At 52.3% G+C, this 18,959-nt stretch overlaps 2 protein-coding genes and 1 long non-coding RNA gene across 4 annotated transcripts in view; 2 read left to right on the top strand and 1 right to left on the bottom strand.

Moving 5' to 3' along the window:
• LOC141277930 (uncharacterized) overlaps positions 1-4,809 on the bottom strand; it is a 61,448-nt gene extending 56,639 nt beyond the window's left edge. For both annotated transcript variants that reach the window (XR_012329842.1, XR_012329843.1), the window contains exon 1: positions 4,671-4,809. This is a non-coding gene — a long non-coding RNA (uncharacterized lncRNA). The remainder of the gene's footprint in view (positions 1-4,670) is intronic.
• A 70-nt stretch (positions 4,810-4,879) lies between these two features.
• Positions 4,880-18,959, top strand: part of BDKRB2 (bradykinin receptor B2) — a 29,951-nt gene continuing 15,871 nt past the window's right edge. Inside the window, 3 exon segments of the mRNA XM_033850658.2 lie at positions 4,880-5,020; positions 11,986-12,177; positions 15,099-15,167. The gene's annotated coding sequence lies outside the window, so the exon portion shown is untranslated.
• The window catches only part of BDKRB1 (bradykinin receptor B1), a 52,113-nt gene continuing 38,070 nt past the window's right edge, over positions 4,917-18,959 (top strand). The window contains exon 1 of the mRNA XM_004332167.4: positions 4,917-5,020. The gene's annotated coding sequence lies outside the window, so the exon portion shown is untranslated. The remainder of the gene's footprint in view (positions 5,021-18,959) is intronic.

Below are 18,959 nucleotides of genomic sequence, written 5' to 3'. Positions count from 1 at the left end.
CGAAGTCCATCCATGGGGGAAGGGACAAGCAGATGTGGTCCAGCCATAGGACGGAGCATTGCTGAGCCACAAACAGGAATGAAGGGCCGCTATGTGCCGCCATGTGGCTGAGTCTCAAAAACATGACACTGCGTGTAAGAAGCCAGGCCCCAAAGGCCACATGTCATAGGATTCCGTTTCTATGAAATACCCAGAATAGGGAGGTCCGAGGGCGCCACTCACCAGAGTAAATCCCCTCCCGGAGCTTCAGTCTCCTGATGAGGGGGTGGGAAGGGGAAAGGAGGGGCCTCAGCACCGAGCCTAGTGGGCACCGGACCTGGGGTCCCAGGTTCCACGGGAGGCACGAGGACCCTGCAGGTAGAGCCGGCTCCCTGGGGACCCTGGCTCAGCGGTCAGTCCCTGGAGAAGAGGGGCAAGGGATGCCGGGAATCAGCCTGGGCTCCTTACTCTTAGGATTTCCCAAACTCGGCAGCCCCCCAGCCTGCTGCCCGGGCAGGAAGTGAGGAATCACCTCTGGGCGTAAGAGCAGCGGCAGCCCCAGGGCTGAGGACAGAGGTAGGAAGCAGTGTGGCCAGGCCGACCGGCAACCGAGGCCTCCTTCCCACCAACCTGCCGGCCCAGCAGGACGAGGCCCCCATCCACCTCCCAGGGCAGCAGGGAGACAGACAGACAGACGGAGGAAAGATTAGCCTCCCTGTGCCCTTCGCCCCCACCTCCTTCCTCAAGTTCCTCTCTGATCGCAGCTCTGAAGGTCTTTGCACCAGAAATAGCAAGGATTTCACTCATGCCCTAAATCTGGGGACAGGGTGTGGGAAAGTCCAGTCGGACAGAAATTGTGAGGAAAACAACCCATATCAAGGGGTTAAGTAAAAGCAGAAGAGTTTGCTCTCTCCATGTTTCCACCGTTCTGGAAAGAACAAAATGCATATGCGCGTATAAACTGCAGAATAGAAATGGTGCTATCTCCGTGATTTCACACGTGAGTTAAACGCACAGATATTTGCACTTCAAGCTGAGTGATATAAAGGTGAATGGTAAAATACATGTTAATAAATGAAAATGTTAATTCTCCTTTACTCAGAAGGACGGTAATCAGCTAGTAACTTATCACTGGGGAATGGACAGCCCGGGGGTCGGAGCTGGGGACTGAGAGCCAGCTGTGCCCAGGACGAAGCTTCCTGCAGGGCTATGGGGGCCTCTGGGGGGTCGGGGCGAGAACAGAGGCAGAACGGAGGGGGCTGCACGTTGGCTGGGACTTGCTCTGCAGGGCCCGTGGACGTGGGCATCAGTGTCAACCAGTCCACACTGTAGGCGTTGTGCGTGTTTCGCTCTGAACCAAAATCCGTGCTCACCCAGTTTCTCAGGATTGGTCTGCCTGCGGTGTGCCGGCCGGCTGCCGAGTGACAGAGAACGGGGGCTGCTTTCTGGTCAAGACCACAGAGTTCTGGACAAAAGCACAGCCCACTTCTGGAGCTGGATGGAGAAGGGCCTTCCCGGGGAGGGGACTGAGGGCCTCAGCCTCACACACAGACATTTGGAGAGGAAGTTCTGGAACAGTGGGATGGAGGGACAGACATACATAAACAAACACGTGTGCATACACGTGCACACGTAGCTTGCTTTCCTGCTGTTCTGTTTTATGGGCTCTTTTCTCCACCCCAGCGAGGTTGGATCTGGGGGCTTTTGCCTGTAGACGGACCTGTGTCTTCATTCCACCGGCAGGAGTTCACAGGGGCCCTGCTATGTGCTGGATGATAACAGACGGGATAATAAATAAATAAATAAGACAGGAGTCCCTGCCTCATGGGATTCACGTCCAGGGGGCATGGAGGAAAACTCAGCACTGTGAAGGGAAGCGGCCAGCGCGCTGAGTGCAGGCGAGGGGCAGCCTCCACCAGGCACATCAGGAAAAGGCCCGTGAGCGGCCCCTAAAAGAAGGGCGGGAGTTTCCAAAGGAAGGCGCTCCAAGCAGAGATCGCTGCACGTGCAAAGGCGTGGAGTCAGCTGCCATCCGCCACACGTGGGAGACCTAGATGACTGCGCGTTGCTAAGGCTTAGGTTCGGACTTGAGCTGGAGAGGCCAGGGGTCGGTTCTCACCAAGCCACAGAGGGGCCCTGGCTTCGTGTGGAGGCCATCAGGGTTACATGCAGGAGGAACTTGGTGCCTCCTCTAGTTGTCCCTGAAGACCCCCGGGCTGGCTGGAGCCGGAGTCCTGGCAGGGCTGAGCCCCCTTGTGACCCCAGCCAAGTGGATAAGTGGAAAGGGGTAGAATAAGTCAGGGGTGTCAGATTTCGCAGGAAGGGTTTAGCTAAATTTTCTCACAGCAAAAATGAAATACAGATATGTGCCGATCCAGATATAAATGAGTGGGTTGTTACTGAGTTTGTGAGAAATTCCTTTCGAAATGGTTCCCTGGCCTCAGTGGTGGGCTCCTTCCAGACATGGGTGCATTGATTCGTTCACTTCTGCCTCACAATGCACAGACTACCTATGCGGATGTCTGATAAATCGGCGGATGGATGGATGGATGGATGGACGGATGGGTGGATGGGAGAGCGGGTGGGTGGATGGGTGAATGGGTAGATACAAGTGTAGGTGAATGGAAGAGTGGGGGATTATTTTACAAGATTTAAAGATTCTTTTGTTGGAGAGACATGACACAACGGCACTCAGATAGATGAAAGGCAGAACTTTTTGTTAATTACTTCCCCAAAGGAGAGAAGTCTTCCAGGCAGGGCCGCACAGGGGCTGCACCTGGGGACAGAGTAACAGCAAGCAGGTTAGAGCTTATGTACGGGGAGAGCTTATGTACAGCAAGCAAGATGGGCTAGGCAGCTGTCTCAGGCTTCCTATGGATCGGCTAATTTGAATAATTTTGTAAGTTCCAGGGTATAGGGGCTGTCCATATTTGTTTGGTACCTGGCCCCCGTGTGATTAGGGCAGGTGCATAGTGTGAAAGCCCGAGAAGGGAAGTGATGGGAGTGTGAACTTAGCTGTTTAAGAAGAATTGACCAACCGCCAGCCAGAATTTCAAAACTGGGTCGATAGCATCCCCCCCACCCCCACCCCCACAAAAAAACTGTATTACAGTGGTGGATGGAGAAGTGTGTGGAGGGACGATGCCTTTTGGAGCTCTCTCTGTCAATAGTATTTACAGAAGCATCAGCACTGGATTCAGATCTTTGAAGATTTTTCATCTCGTAGAAGTAGAACCCTAGACTATGGGAGCTGGAAGGGACCTCACAAGGTCTCTCTCTCTCTCTGATGTCTGAGGGACTCAAGATGCTTTGGCTCATAGAAGATCCTTTTAGTAATTTGACGAAGACTATAGATCCTCTATCCTGGAAAAAGCATAGAGCACAGTCCATGTTATAGGGCTGGTGGACACCAGGCAGCCTGTCCACAGAGCACTGCTCCCATCTAGGAAGTCAGAAACCTCAGATCAAGGAGTCCCAGCACTGTAGAACCAGTCACTGTGCAGAGGAGTCACTGAGACACCAGGTCAGGGAAAGGACCACATTCAAATTTATGCAACCAGTTCACAGGCAAGTCAGGCCTAGATCCCAGGCCTCCCCATTAACCCTTCTGGGACTCAGTTTCCCCGTATCTCTGATAATGGAGTTGGACTCAGTCGCTGGTTTGAGGACTTGGTTCAGAGAAGTTACAGGGGAAGGGGAGACGGCAGGTGGAGTCATGACCCTCCCGTTTATTCCCCCAGTCCCACCGGACCCACATCATCAGCTCTCTTTTGAAGGAAAGGCTTTAAGACTTTTTCCAAAAATGTTCGAAGGCCCCCATACTTCGCAGCTTCTAAGCTTCTGGGAGTGTTAAGTGCTGTGGATTGTCAGTTAGTCTCCAGAGTGAAGCTAAGAAAGCCAACCAGTGTTGAAGTGTGAGGAAACCACAGGCAAACACCCCCAAAGAAATGGCGGAGTCTCAGAGGCACAGACCCGGAAGTGTCACCAGAAAACACGACAGGGAAATGTGTTCTGTCTCTGAAGACATTTCCGAGTTTCTGCTGCCATCATCCCTTTGGAAGTATACATGGCATAAAAAAAATCAGAACTCCCCTGCCTCCCTGGCCACCCTTGCTTCTACCTTCTGTGTAAATGCCCACTGTTTTACACCTGAACTCAGACACAAAACAACCACACAGGGAAAAGAAATAATGATAAGCAATACATGTGCTATTAGACAAATGGATTCACTTGGGGAGTGTGTCAGCTACCTACCTCAATACCAGAAAGAAGAAAACTAGTATTTTAAGGGTCACCTGCTATGCATCCAATATTCACACCAAATTTTCATTTAGTTGAGAAAAGGGATGGGAAAGTGGTTAAGAACAGAGTTTGGAGCCAGCCTGCCTGGGCTCCTGGGAGGATTAGCTGAGTTAACGCATTTACGGGCTTTAAAAAAGCGCCTGCCACAGTAAAAGTTATATACACGTCAGGACTGTTGCTAATCCTCACCACTCCCCTCTCTGAGATTTTTCACCGTCAGCTACATTTCAGAGTTCAGAGATGTTAAGTCACCTGCCCGAGGTTTTTTTGCCAGGAAAGCGGCAGCACGGAGACTGAAATCCAGGCTGACTTGGAGCCCAGAACGCGTTTGCCAATCCGAGCCTCTAAAGGGCAGGCTGTCTACACAAGAGAACATTCCATGGACTAACCTGGAAATCACCCATGCGGCTGGCCCAGCCCCCCAGACACAGAGGGCAGCAGGAGCCCTGGGCAGATGCAGTTACCCTCTGTAGGGGGGATCTGTATGTCTGGGATCTGGAAGCTGCAGCCAGCCTGGCTGGGGCCGGCGCTGGGCAGGAGCCGGAGCTCTGGTCTAGGCTGGAGGTGGAGGGAGGAAGTGCCCAGCATGGTGATGACATCACAGCCCAGCCCTTGAAAGATGATCTGTTCCCACTGCCACTCCAGCTCAGCTCCGGAGGCTCCTCAGAGGACTGGGGCCCTCGGGCAGCCCCGCTGGACCAGGGAGCTACGAAGTGCCCGCGTTTGTGCTCCGGACAAGGTGGGTGCCGGGCAGGGGCTGGTCCAGCCGCCTCACCTTCTCGGGGAAGGACAGGCAGACCGAACACAGAGGGAGGGCGGGCAGATGGGTGACATGGGGACTGATTCCCAGGCTGGGTGAGAAGTTTTCCTCAGGTCCTAGGGAGTTTGGGATAGTTCCCTTCCTTCCCTACAGGTAACAAGAAGGACTCCCAGCAAGAGAAATGTTCTTGTTTGTTCTAGGTTTGTCTTCTCCCTGAATGGAGGAGACAGACAGGCAGGTGTGTATTTATGTCATTTAGTGACCTGACTTTTGGGTGGATTCCTGCACTAAAGCGGAGAGGGTGGTAAAGCAGGGAAGGTGTGGGGTTTAGACTCAAGAATCTGGCTTTTCACTCATAGCCCTACCGCTCATTGGCCCTATGTGACCCTGGACAAGTTACTTAACCTCTCTGATTTCAAAATCAGAGTAGGGATCATGTCTGTCCATTCACAGCTGGCTCGCCTGCACTGAGAACCGTGCCTACCATAAAGTGGGCACAGGTCAGTATTTGCTGAATGACTGAATGGTAGATGGGTGGGTGGATGGCTGGATGGGTAGATGGCTGGATGGATAGCTGGATGGATGGATGGATGGGTGGATGGATGGGATGAATAAATGAATACTGGTCACTTGGCAGGCACTAAAAGCACACAGAGCATGTTGCTAAGTGAAAGAAGCCAATCTGAAAAGGTTACATACTGTAGGATTCCTATTATATGACATTCTGGGAAAGGCAGAACTATGGAGACAGTGAAAAACATCAGTGGTTGCCAAAGTTGGGGGGAGGGAGGAATGAACGCACAGAGCACAGAAGATTTTTAGGGCAGTGAAACTACTCTGCATGAAGCTGTAATGGCGGATACATGTCATTATACATTTGTCCAAACCCATGGAATGTACAACATCAAGAGTGAACCCTAACGTAAACCATGGACTTTGGCGATATGATATGTCAGTGTAGGTTCATTGATTGTAAGAACACAGCACTCTGATGCAGGATGTTGATAAGTGGGGAAGATTGTGCACATGTGGGGTAGGAGGCATATGGGAACTCTCTGTACTTTCTGCACAATTTTTCTGTGAACCTGAAACTGCTTTAAAAATACAGTCTAATTTTTTTTAAAAGCACACAGTGCAGGACTGTGTGTTGAGGATTCAGAAGGCACTTAGGGAATCCCAGAGCCATGAATCAGATGATCAGAACTTCCTAAGACTCGATACTAAGACTGAGTACGTCACTTCCAACACCCACCCGGCCCAGGAATCCCCTGACTTCTTTGTGCACATGCTTCCAGGAACGGGGAGGTCACTATTGTACAAGGCAGCCTGCTCCATCTCGAGAGGGTTGTACTGTTAAAAAGTCCTTCCTGGGCTTCCCTGGAGGCGCAGTGGTTGAGAGTCCGCCTGCCGATGCAGGGGACACGGGTTCGTGCCCTGGTCCGGGAAGATCCCACATGCCGCGGAGCGGCTGGGCCCGTGAGCCATGGCCGCTGAGCCTGCGCGTCCGGAGCCTGTGCTCCGCAACGGGAGAGGTCACAGCAGTGAGAGGCCCGTGTATCGCAAAAAAAAAAAAAAAAAAGTCCTTCCTTAGACTGAAGCTAAATCCCTCTCCCACTGAGCATTGGGCCACTTTCTATCTCTTGGAGTGGGACTGTATAATTCTCATCCCATGGGTCCTGCCTGAGCAAAACTTCCACAGCTCTTCAATCAAAATATACTTTCCAGAACAAACCCAAGAAGTAAAGTATTCCTTTGACTCTGGAATCTGCAGGGTTCTACAGGTTAGAAAAATGTGAACCCCCTCCAAAAAAAATCATCGCAGCACAAAGCAGGGTGGAACAATTTGAAGGCTCTGCGTTCAAATTCCGACTGTCTACTGCTGGAGAGGCTCCTGAGCCTCAGTTTTCTCATCTGTACGTTGGGGGTAGTCATTCCTATTTCTGAGGAGCATGGAGAGGTTTATCTCGGATGGTGCTAGGGCAGTGCAAACAGGGCCAGGCTTACTGCAGGTGCCCACTTAGCAGGCGGACGGCAGCAGGGACCTAGGACTACCAGAGGTGTTGTCTGCCCTGCAGTGGGGTCACTACAGCTTGGGGGTTCCCAGGGAACAGGGAGCCCCAGCATGCCCGCACTCATATTCCTAGGCAGCACACCTGTGGGTGGCAACAGCTGGAGCCCTGTAACTTTTCCCACTTCAGGTTTCCAGCCCACACTCCCCAGCGCCTCTAGGCCCCTCTGATTTCTCTGGCCAGTGGAGCTCTGGGAAGGCGGGCGCAGAGAACTGGCTTCCAGACCCCGATCCAAACTCGCTAGCTGGCTGAGCCTGCTCAGCGAGGTCGCTTTGCTTCTCTGAGCCTCACGAGGTCAGCAGCGCCTGTGCCAGACACCTCGTGGGGTGTCGGTAAACTGTAGAGTGCCAGGCACTTGGGCAAGCCCAGCGCTTCTGTGGCTGTTACTGTGCTGATGTGTACCTGTGACATCGTGTTCCCTCTTCTTTCTTTTGGGTCCCCAAGTGACCATATTCCAAGGGGGTGTGGCCTGACCGGGAAGACCAGCCATGGACACACACTGCCTTTGCAAATGCCTTTCTCGGGGGAGCAAATTTGAAAGGAACTCAGGCCCTGTCCCTGCCCTAGACCCCAAAGTCACCATCCCCAGATGCCTCCTCTTAATCTCCATGGCCGAAATTCAGGGCCCCCAAACCCTGGTACCCAGGGCTCTATCACCGCCCCCTCCCACGTCATTTCAGGAACCGACAGACTCACTCTCCCTGAGAACTCGGGGCCTCAGACAGCTCCCAGCCTAGCTCCACTGCAGGTGGATTTGGGCCTCAGGAAGCACCAAGCTGTGTCCTGCCTCTCCCACCCAAACGAAAGCCCCTCCAGGGAAAAGACAATCCAACCCAGCGCGAGGCACCTACTGTGAATACCTACACAGCAGGGGTGACACCCCGAGGGCAGTAGGGAGGCTCTCTGGTCCTTCCAGAGCCTCTGAGATTGCACCTTCCAGCCAAATGGGAAAGTAATCCCATCAAATAATGCAAGAAAAGGAAAGACAAGTTATAGGGAAAATTAGCTGATCAGTTAAACCAGTTCAATTCTAAACTATGGCCGACAAATTGGTTGTATTGTGATTGTGAAGCTTTGTAACTGTTTAGGCAGGATACCTAAAATAGACATAAAAATGAGGAAATAATCTGGAACAAAAAGTTCTTATTATTCCAGCTAAATCTGCAAAGTGAGAAGAGAAAAAGAAGGGAGGAGGAAAAGTGTGCTAAAGATTTTTTTAAATTGAAGTGTAGTTGATTTACACTAAAGATTTTATCTTAGCTGGAAGAACAGCTATTTTTCTACTCTTGATGCTAATAGATGGATACAAGTTTTAATATGTTTGTTAAAAATTTAAAGATAACCACTAGAAGAATTGAAGAGTGTATATATATATATATATATAATTATAGTATGTTATATTTGTAACATAATTATTATAAATTATGATAAATTAGCTTATGTTGTATTCAACAAAGGAAATACATTCTAAGGAATATTTATAGAAATTGATTATGTTCTAGGCCCTAAAGAAATCCTTAATATAGTCCCAGATATAAAACTCTTACTGGCTGCATTACTTGACCATACTGTAGAAATTAATATGAAATATAGAAACTAAACATCACAGATCACTTGTAAATTTTAGGAAATGCTCTTCCTCAGAACTCTCCCATCAGAGATCGTCAAAACTGAAATTACAGATATCTGAGACAAGATCAGTTACAAGAACACTGTTAATCAAATTTATGGGGTACAGACAAAGCCAGACTCATAGTTGAACTCATGTTAATAATAATAATTATGATGATGATGATTGTATTATTGTTTATAGAGATTGCAAGTAAATGCATAAAATGTTCAGTTCAAGAAGCTGGATGGACAAAAAAAGTAGAAGAAAGAACAAAAGAAAGAAAGAAAAAGAAGTAGAAGAAAGAATAATGATGACAAAACAAAATGATTAATTAGAAAGGAAACAAACGTTAATATCAGTATTCCATCTAAGGAAAAACCAAAGGCTGGCTCTTTGAAAATAGCGAAGGGGGAGGAAATATTAGGAAGTGATCTGTGCCATGCGGAGAATTAGGATAAGTTGCTGAGACAGGAAGTGATAAGCAGACACTTTGCGGTCAAGAGTGGCCTGCAGCACAGGTGGGGCCCAGCATCCCAGCCTTTCCAGGCTGTGGGAAGGACAATCTGCCTGGTTGGGGGTCTCTGTTGGCCCCATGAAGGCCTTCTTTCCACACTGGCCTCCTGCTCCCTGGGAGGGTCCCATGTCCCTGAAGGTAGGAGAGCAGAGCTCAAAGCCCTGCCCCCCGCTGGGCCTGGGATCCCATCATCTCTGCTTCAACCTTTTATACCTGAGTCCCAGTCAGAGCCCACGAACCAACAGGCTCACAGATGTGCTAAGTATTTAGGCACCAGCATTTCTTAAAAGAGTCAATAGTTTTAAAATGGGATATTTCACATGAAAATTCAGCTTCCCAGCTTCTCTAGGAATGCAGACGGCTGTGGCAAGGCTGAAAATTAATGCCCCACCTGGCCACACACAGCTCTTTAGGTCAGACCTTGGCCGTCGGAGTGCCCACCCCTCCCCCAGCGCCAGCATCTGCTCTCACCTCCAGCACCCCACTTTAATGGGCCTGTGGGCATTCGAATTTGAGGCCCTGCTTGACACGTTGAGAGGTGCAGACTGGTGAAGGCCACTGAGGCAGAGCTGAGCTGGTTACGACTGGGAGAAATAACTTTCCGAGCAGATTTACAAGGGCAGCCTCTCCCCCAAACAGACCCACGTAAGGGAGGGCAAAGACAGCCCCTCCCCACGCCAGCCTCTGAGGGCTGAGCTCTAAAATGGGCCTGCGATGGTGCCGCAGAGTGCCTTAGACATGGAGCATTTCCCAGGCCTAAAGCAGGAACACCCAGCCGTGGAGTTGAGACCTTATTGGAGGGCTTGACTCTTCCAAACAGAGAGGGGAAAAAGCCGGTGTGAAACTGAGGAAAATCTGAACTACCCAGGATCCTAAGCACACAATGCTCTCCAATGCCTCTGAGCCTTCGTTCATGCTGTTCCCGTGCCTCTGATGCTTTTCCACACCTTCCTCAAGCTTCTTCTCCTACTCAGCCTTTGAGATGAAGGGGTCCCTCCTTCCTGGAAGCCTTCTACACCCCTTCCCAGAAGCTAGGTCCCTCCTTGGTGCCCCGCAAGTGCCTTTGGCCCCTCAGGGACAGCACTAGCCATGCTGTGTTGGCATCATCTGTGTGTTTGCCTCTCCTGCAGCCTGTGAGCCCCCTCAAAGGCCAGGGCCTCATCTTACCCCTCCTGGCCGTTAGGGCCTGTACCCTGGTAGGCTCAGCAGGCCTCCTGGGAGGTCGGACTCTGCAGTGACAACAGGATGGGCATCTGGCCATCAGACGCCAGGGCCGGTGATCAGTGACATTCCCTGAGTGTGGCCTCTGGCCTCCTGGAGGGAGCAGGGATTCCGAGGAGGTCTCTGTGTCCCTGCAGACTAACAGTCGGGTGGCAGGTTTCCAGGCTTCCTTTCCATGGGTCTTGCCATGCCCCCATGTCCTAAAGGCTCTGGGGCACAGGTGAGGCTTCTGAGCCCACCAGCTCTGAGCCCGGGTGCCTTCCCCAAGGGAATGGGCTCCGACCCCATGGGACCCATGGCAGCCACTGGTAGGCCTGCACCACTCTGCAAAGTCCCTTCTTCTGGACCCTGAGTGCCAGCTTCTCCGAAGGTGGCCTCCAGCCAGTTCCAGTCCCTGGGCAGAGGCCGTGGTGGAGGACACCGGCCTCATTGTCCAACAGCCCAGCATTCTGATCGAGGCTTGGCCAACGGCTTGCTGAGTAACACACGGCAGGTCGCCGACCGGCCTGAGCCCCTCCCTTCCCACCTGCATCAGGGAATCAAGACCACCGTGCACAGCCTTTGCGCAGCCGACACGGCAGGACTGTGTGTGAAAGTGGCCACGCCGCGCAGGGCCCGCTCATTCCCTCCTCTCTGAACCACTCGGGAGAGACTCTCTGGGCTCCCAGCTCAGAGGCTTCTGCCCACGAGGAGTGCGGAGCCTGTGGGAGAGACAGGCGAGGGCCTGGGAGACTCGGACTCAGCACCCTGCTCCTGTGACCCCAGGGCCCAGCCCAGAGGACCCGGGACAGTCCCGCCCTCTGCTTGTCCTGGGCCTCCTGAATCCAGAGCCAGATGGCAGGATCTCCACCTTCCCCTTCCTGGGCCTCTGCGTGCCAGCCTGCCACGCACACTCACACGTCACACACTCACACATCTCACACACACACACACACACCCCGCACGCTCACACACACACACACATATAAACACACACACAACACAGACAACACAGACACATACACACATGTACACACACGTGCACACAAATACGCCACATCACGCACACAGAGCTCACACACACATCACACACACATACACCGCACACCACACGCTCACACACACATACACATACACACATGTACACACAAATACGCCACACCACTCACACACAGAGCTCACACACACACACGTACACACACAAATATACATAAATAAATACACCACACACACACTACACTGCACACACATACACACATGTACACACACAGACACACACCACTACCTCTCTGCTGCCTGCATGTCCCCATAACCATCTTGTGACACCTATGCTCTCTGAATTGTCATTGTGGGCAGGGTTCAAATTCTCTCCCAGGAGGGTCCTAGACCTTTAAAGCGGAGGGCGGGTGTAAATGGGGGAGGACATGCGGTGGGACAGACCAGGCGGGAGCCCACCCAGGGCCCCAAGAGTGTATATCTCAGCCCTACCCCGGGCACCCCCGCCCTCAGAACTCTGCTAAAGCTGCTGAGGGGGGATGCTTCCCCCCAGGCGCGGACGCAACGCTCTCTAGAGGTGACAGAGCTGGTCGGAGGCGGCGCTAGGATCGGGACCTGGTCTGGTTCCCCCACGAGGACGCCGTGGCTCCCTGGATGGGAAAAGATGTCAAGATGGGCATCAGGAGGTGCGCTCAGGCCGGCGGCGGCGAGGAGACCAGCCCTGCCACTGCGGGGGAGAGAGCAGGTGGGGAAGCGAAAGAGGGGCCAGGGCTGGAGATGCCGGGGGGACCCCGGGCCTTCCCACTCTGGGGCAACATCCCGAAGCCCCAGCTGGGCGCTGACTTCCCCGACTGGGCCGCCTTGCCTGTCCCCAGCGGTGTACACGTGTGCTTACTGCAAAAATAAATCACAGCCACGGGGACTTTCAAGTGGCCTGGGGAATTTCTTCCAAGAGCGTGTGTGGACCGTGGTGGCCGTGGCTGAGGGGGTGGAGGTGGGCCCCCCGGGGCGGTCACCGCACAGAACACGCCTGGATCTGGGGTGCCGTGGAGGCGACGGTTACTCCGAGGCAGAAAAGGGAGCCGAGGGCTAATGAGATCCTGACTGCCAGGGCTGATCCCGCTGGGTCCTCACCACAACCCGCAGGCAGGAGACAGTCTCTAGTCCTGCAAGTGGGGGGACCCAGGCCCAGAGAGGCGGCCACTGGCTCAGTCACACTGGTGGTAAATGTCAGAGCTGGCATCTAGATGCCTGTAGAGTGATGCTACCTCCCAGCCTTTTTCTTTTTGCTGCAGGTTTGCCTCAAGGGCCAGCACTGGCCTGACTGAGGATGACCTGAGAGGGTGGTGAGGGCGGGCAGCCGTAGAACCCAGAGGCGGGGCAACGGGGGGAAAGCGGCGGGCAACACACAAAGGAAGGAAAGTCAGGCTTTCCCACGGCAGCAAATACACCAGATCCAACAGAGGAGTGTCTCCAGACTCAGGAGAGAAGCAGGCTGTGACAGTGCATGGTCTTCCCTGAGTGAAGGCGGCAGAAACGTGCTGAATGTGAAAGGGCTCAGAGAACATGCCATCCTTGCAACCAGCGTGAAAAAAATCCCTCAAAGACGAAACCCAGGTGACAGAGACATGAGTCAAAATGAAGAACAGAGGTTGGGGAAGGATTTTTGGTTCATGGGGACCCCAAATGTGAAACATCAGGCTGAATCCTGTGACAAGAAATGGCTTTTGAGTCCAGCAGGAAATCCCACCTTCCCAGAGTCTCCCTCGGCAGCTCCCCACCTGGGTGCTCTTTCCTGGGTCCTTAGAAGCCCGCTGACTCCACCTGCTTGATACTGACCAGGGTTCTTGGCCTTCCCCAAGCCATAGAAATTGACTAGAGGCCAGACAAGAAATTCAGGCAAGACTTATTGGGGCCCCTGCTGCAGCGGGTGGGAGGGGGTGGGTGAAAACAAGTAACAGTTTCCCTCGCTTGCCCCTCCCCCGCCCCGAGGAGGGGCGAGCTTGTTCCTTATATGGGGTGAGGGTAGGGGTGTGTCCAGGGATCCAGCCAGAGGGGTGGCTTAGGTGTTTTGCCCACCCCTCTGGTGGTGTTGAGTGCGGGGGGCGGGGGGGGGGGCATGTGTAGTACACTGCTTTTGCTCTCGACACCCTGTTTTTCCTCCCAGCTCTTCAGAAGTGGCAGTTGGGGTTTTTTTGGTCTTTTTGTCTGTAATTTGCCCCAGCTGCACATGCGCACAGTTTTATTTTTAGTCCCTTATAATTTCTTTGCAATTTGTCGCTGGAGGAGACGTTTGTCCAGGTGCAGGCACTGCAGCACTGCAGCAAAGGGTCCCAGGTCCCAGCCTGTCTCATGCTCAGGACCGGTGGTTGGGTAAGACAGGAAATCACTGAAGAAACAACTCATAAATCCACTCAACATTTCATTTTATATGAAAACACGATTACGCATCGATTTACTGGTTTTTAGTAAGCAAGGCCTTTTCATTGAACACGGGCTGGCTGATTGCCTTTCTCGCACAAGCTAGCCCATCATTCATTCTCTATTTTGAAAAAAATAGGAGCGAGCACTTGGCTTATTTAAATAGTTTCATTCCAAAAGCAATCAAGGTTCTTCGTAGAAAATGTGAAGGCTACTACAAAGAATAAAGAAAACACAAAAGCAACACAGGATCCCACTGGTCAAAGGCAACCACCACGAGTAATCATTTGGTATTTTGCCTTCCAGATTTTTTCCGCTGTGCTATACATATGATTTAGTGCCCAGCTTTTTTTTCCCACCTGGCCTGATATCAGAAGTGTTCTCTCTCTTTTGGTGAACTCTCTGGAGCGTCATTTTTCACGTATAATATTTAATATTTCACGTATAATATTTAATATTTAATATTTTTCACGTATAATATTTAATATTTAATTGCGGACACTGGTCCGCAAAGTTTTGGTTGTTTCTTATTTCCCTAATCGGAGGACAGGAGGCTTTCCCTGTCCTTTTGATTGTTTTCAGAAATACCAAGCAAAAAGTAAAGGGTATTTTTTTAGGTTCTTGATTTGCTTCATTGAATTATTCCAAAATTGAATGTTCTGGAGACAGGTTTGAGAGCCAGTCAACCTTCTGTGCCTGACCCTATTCGGAGAAGAACATCGAGGCTGTCGTCTGCCTGCCTTGCCCCTCAGTGTGTGACTGGCCCATTAAACATTTGCAAACCAGATTGTTTTAATGTGGTCTGGGCTCCAAGGGTTCCTGAGGAAGCAGGTCCAGGCAGCCAGGGGCTGGAGGCAGTGGACCTGGCATCTCACCAGATGCAAACTCCTACCAAGAGTGATGCCTCACTGAGTGCCTACGAGTGACCAGTCCCGTTCCACCGATAAGGAAACTGAGGCTCTGAGAGGTTCAGGGACTTGGCGGTGAGCAGAGGCACAGACCTGTTGCCCCTGTGTCCCCTGGGCAGGCTTCCAACTGGATGTGTGGGAAGGTGAGCTGCTTGGGTGTGGCCTCCGTCTGGCACAGTCTCCCCGTAGGCCGGGGACGTCATCTTCCAGGCTACAGTGGGGAGACCCACCCCAGCAGCAGAATGAACAGATTTAGAAAGCTGCTAGTCACAGACTGTCACAGTAGGAAAGACCTTACAAAATAATCTGTGTAATCACCCCCCTGCTTGCCCTACAGATGAGGAAACTGAGGCCCAGAGAGGGAAAGCCACCTGCTCAAAGGCACATGCTGAGTCAGCGGTCCAGGGTAGGTCTAATAATAGTAATACTAACGATAGCAAAAGCAACTCTGATGGCAGCTACCGTGGGGGAACCCCAGCTCCGTGCCAGCCCCGGGGCTCAGCCCCAGACAACACGGAGGGGGACACGCTACTACCATCCCCGCCTTACAGATGAGGACACCAAGGTGCAGAGGGAAGTGGGGAGCTGGGGGTCAAGCCAGGTCTAACTGTCAGCGCCCAGCCTTCCCACTGCCTGGCCCCAGGCCGACATTGGGGAGCCCTGAGCAGACAGCCCCATAGTTGGGGGACGGGGGTCAGGAGGGGCTCATGAGCGCGGTCTGCCTGATACACTCGACCACAATCAACTTGGCTATTCTTTGGTCCTTGTCGTCTCTCTGGTGGCTCTGGGAGTTGTCACCTGCGTCCCCACCTAGGAGTCTGTGACCTTGGATACATCAGTTTGCTGAGCCTCTGTTGCCTTGCCTATAAAATAGGCGTCACATCCCCTGGCGGGACAATTATGTGAGGATCAGGGAAAGAACCGCTGATCAGGGTGCAAACCTCCGTCATAAACTGTAAAGTGCAGTGCACACTGCCACTGAGTAACCGGCATCGTGGGGTTGTGTGCAGAGGGGTAGGGTCGGGACACTCATGCACGACTAGGGAGAGGCCACCTGCCTCTTAGAGCTTTAGTTTCCTCACGGTTAATATAGGGTTGGACTAAGAAGAATCTCTAAATGGCGAGATTCTTCCAGCTCAAAAATTCCACGGCCCGAACACACCTGGGGTACTTGGCAGTTTACAAAGCACTTTTGTATCTGCAACCCCTGAGTTCGAATCCTACCCCATTCCCACCCACTTAATAGCCAATGACCTTGGCCAAGGCCCTTTCCCTAAACTTGGACAAGCCCCTTGCTGGAGTCAGAGCCTGTTTTGTTGTTTATTTAGATGCGGGCAAGGCTGCGAGCCCCGCCTTTCTTACAGGACTGAGGGAGGCGCTTCTGTTTCCGCATCTGTAAAATGGGGCTAGCAATGCCTGTCTAGAGTTGTTGTAAGAATTGAGTGAGTTGATGTTTGTTACGTGCTCTGAACAGAACTGGCATGTGGAAGATGCTATATGCGTTGCTGTCAACATCATCATCATCATTATTCATCCTTTCCAGAATACTTCCTGAGGCACCTGCCCTCGGCCAGGCCCAGCGCTAGGAGATGGGGATACAGTGGAGGGAAGACTGAGACATTTATTGCAGTCAGAGCACTCCCAGCCTGGTGGGGAGAGAACCAATTAAACAAGCTATTTACATAAATGTGCTGAGAGCCATGAGAGCACAGAAGCTAAGGGCCTCTGTGCAGAGACACTCAGAGCCCAGGAAGGCCTCCCAGAGGAGGTGATGTTAAGCTAGATCTGAAGGATGACCAGGAGTTGGACGGGCTCCTGCCCTGTGCAGCGGGGGGCGGGGGGGGGGGGTGGGCAGGGAGGCAAGGTCCTGAGACACGGTTGCTGGGGCTCTGGGCAGGGCAAGGCGGGAATCAACTGTCACATTGTCAGGAATTTCATGAGCTCAGCTGGGCTTGAAATCAGCCACGGTGGGAATATTTACAACACGGAAATTTGCAGATGCTACCAGTTAGGGCTTTTCCCCCCAACGAGGTCCAGTTGGTAACATGTGCCGGCACACCACTGCCTCTTCCTCCACTCGGTCGGCCTGAAGAAGCCCACCCTTGCCCAGAGGTCCCCAAGGGCGCACGCAGGGCAGCAGGAGCTCCTTCCTGTGACCGCTGGTCCTGGGCTAGTCCGAGGGAACACCAGAGTGTTTATGGAAAAAACGTTTACCAGGCGTCCACCCGTGCCAGGGGCTCAACGGTGGTGAAGGAGTCATGAATGCGGCTCTCGGGGACGAGCTTTCCACGCCAGGACAGATAGTCCCAGGGTGCTGTACATCAACTACAAAAGGCAGAAACGAAGGAAAAAGGAAGCTGACAGACCTTTGCTTCTCAAGAGAAGCAGAGGCTTGGGGATGAGAGAAACCGTTAAGGTCTTTCTGTCTGCCTTCTGAGGAGTTGGGGATCACCTGAGACCCTGCAGGTGGAGGTACCAACCCCAGACCCAGAGGGCTTCCCTCCACTCTTCTGCCCTCCCTCTCTCCACCCTTTTCAAGGCTACTGATGCTTCACCTTCTCTGGAATCCATTCCCCTTCTATTTCCTCCTCCTATACCTCCCCCTCCCTCTCTCTCACCCTCCCCCCATCCTCCCTCCCTCCATCTCCTCCTACCTGCATCTCCCCCTCCCTCCATCCCCCCTCCCACATCCCCTCTCCCTGGATCTCCCCTTCCCTCCCTCTCCCCCTCCCTCTCTCTCACACTCTCTCCATCCCCCACTCCCTCCAGCTCCCTCTCCCTCCATCCTCCCTCCCTCCATCTCCTCCTACCTGCATCTCCCCCTCCCTCCATCCCCCCTCCATCTCAGGCACCATCTCCTCTCCCACCTGGCTGCCACAGCCTCTGACTCCCTGCGTCCAGATTTAGCCAGACCCCTCATCGCAGCCAAAGCGATGATGCCAGTCACCCAGCAACAGCGTCATGCTTTGGCTGTGTCAGGCGTCCTAGCAGAGAAGCCAAGGAAACAGAGCTGTACATGAGCGCTGCACAGTTGAGATCACCTGGTGCTCTTGGGCAGGGTCCAAATCTTCCCCAGGAATCCTCCCGTGCTCCCACCCTTGGGCATACTCCCGGTCACCTGGGAGACACCTGAGGGCAGGTGCCAGCTCTCGTTTACCACTGTCCTCACACCACAGAGACAGTGTCGTGAGGTTCCAGTGTCAAATCCCAGCTCCACCAGTTACTAGCTGTGTGACTCTAGACCAGTCACTTCACCTGTCTATGCCTCTGTTTTCTCATCTGTAAAATGGGGATAATGATAGTACCTCCATTTAAGATAGGTGTGGATCACCTGAATTAATTCATGGGAAGCACTTAGACTGCTGCTTGGCAATCAGAGTGAGACAACTGGAAACTGGAATAGTTGCCTGGATAGTTGATGCTGCTAAGGATTTATTGTTGATTTCTTTTAGATGGAATAAGGGGTATGCGATTATGCTTTTTGAAAAAAAGAGTCCTTATCTTTTAGAGATGCACCCTGAAAGATGTACAGGTTAATGACAGGCATGTGAGATTTGCTTCAAATCATACAGAAGAGCTGGGGTGGGGTTTGGTATGGAAGAAACAAGATTGACCGTGACTTGACAATTATTGAAGCTGGGTGGTAGGTACGTGGAGTTTCATGATGCTAGTCTATCTACTTGTGTGCATATTCAAAACTTCCATAATACTAAGCTAAAAAACAAAATCAAAAATCAAATCTGGGGGTCTGGCCTAGACCACCTGGGCTTAAAATCCCAGCTCCACCATGCAGGCTGTGCCTCGGTTTGCCCATCTGTAAAATAGGGATGATAATAATAATAGTTCCTACATGCAGAGGTCACTCTATAATGTACTTAGAAACATGCAAACAAAGTGGCAGGCACTTTACACATTGCTGCCAGTCTTCACAACACCCTTTTCAGGGGAAGCTATGCCCATTTTACCAAGAGGCTACGTCGGCTGCCCCAGGTCGTCCAGCCAGACAAAAACAAAGACACATCCCAGGCTTGTGTAGCTCTTGCGTCCAGGCAGGATGTGAGTGGCGGAGCTGGGGACATGGGCCCAACGTTTCCCTTCCTCTCTACTTCTCTGTTCTTGGGGAATTCCAAGCTCTGCAGATCAACTCTAAGAAATATGTACCTCTCCCACTCTTTTCTAAAAAACGTATCATACTGAC

This window comes from Tursiops truncatus, chromosome 2 (assembly GCF_011762595.2).
Source record: "Tursiops truncatus isolate mTurTru1 chromosome 2, mTurTru1.mat.Y, whole genome shotgun sequence".
NCBI lineage: Eukaryota > Metazoa > Chordata > Mammalia > Artiodactyla > Delphinidae > Tursiops > Tursiops truncatus.
Note: the sequence above shows the minus strand (reverse complement) of the source record. Positions and strands in the feature narration are given on the sequence as shown.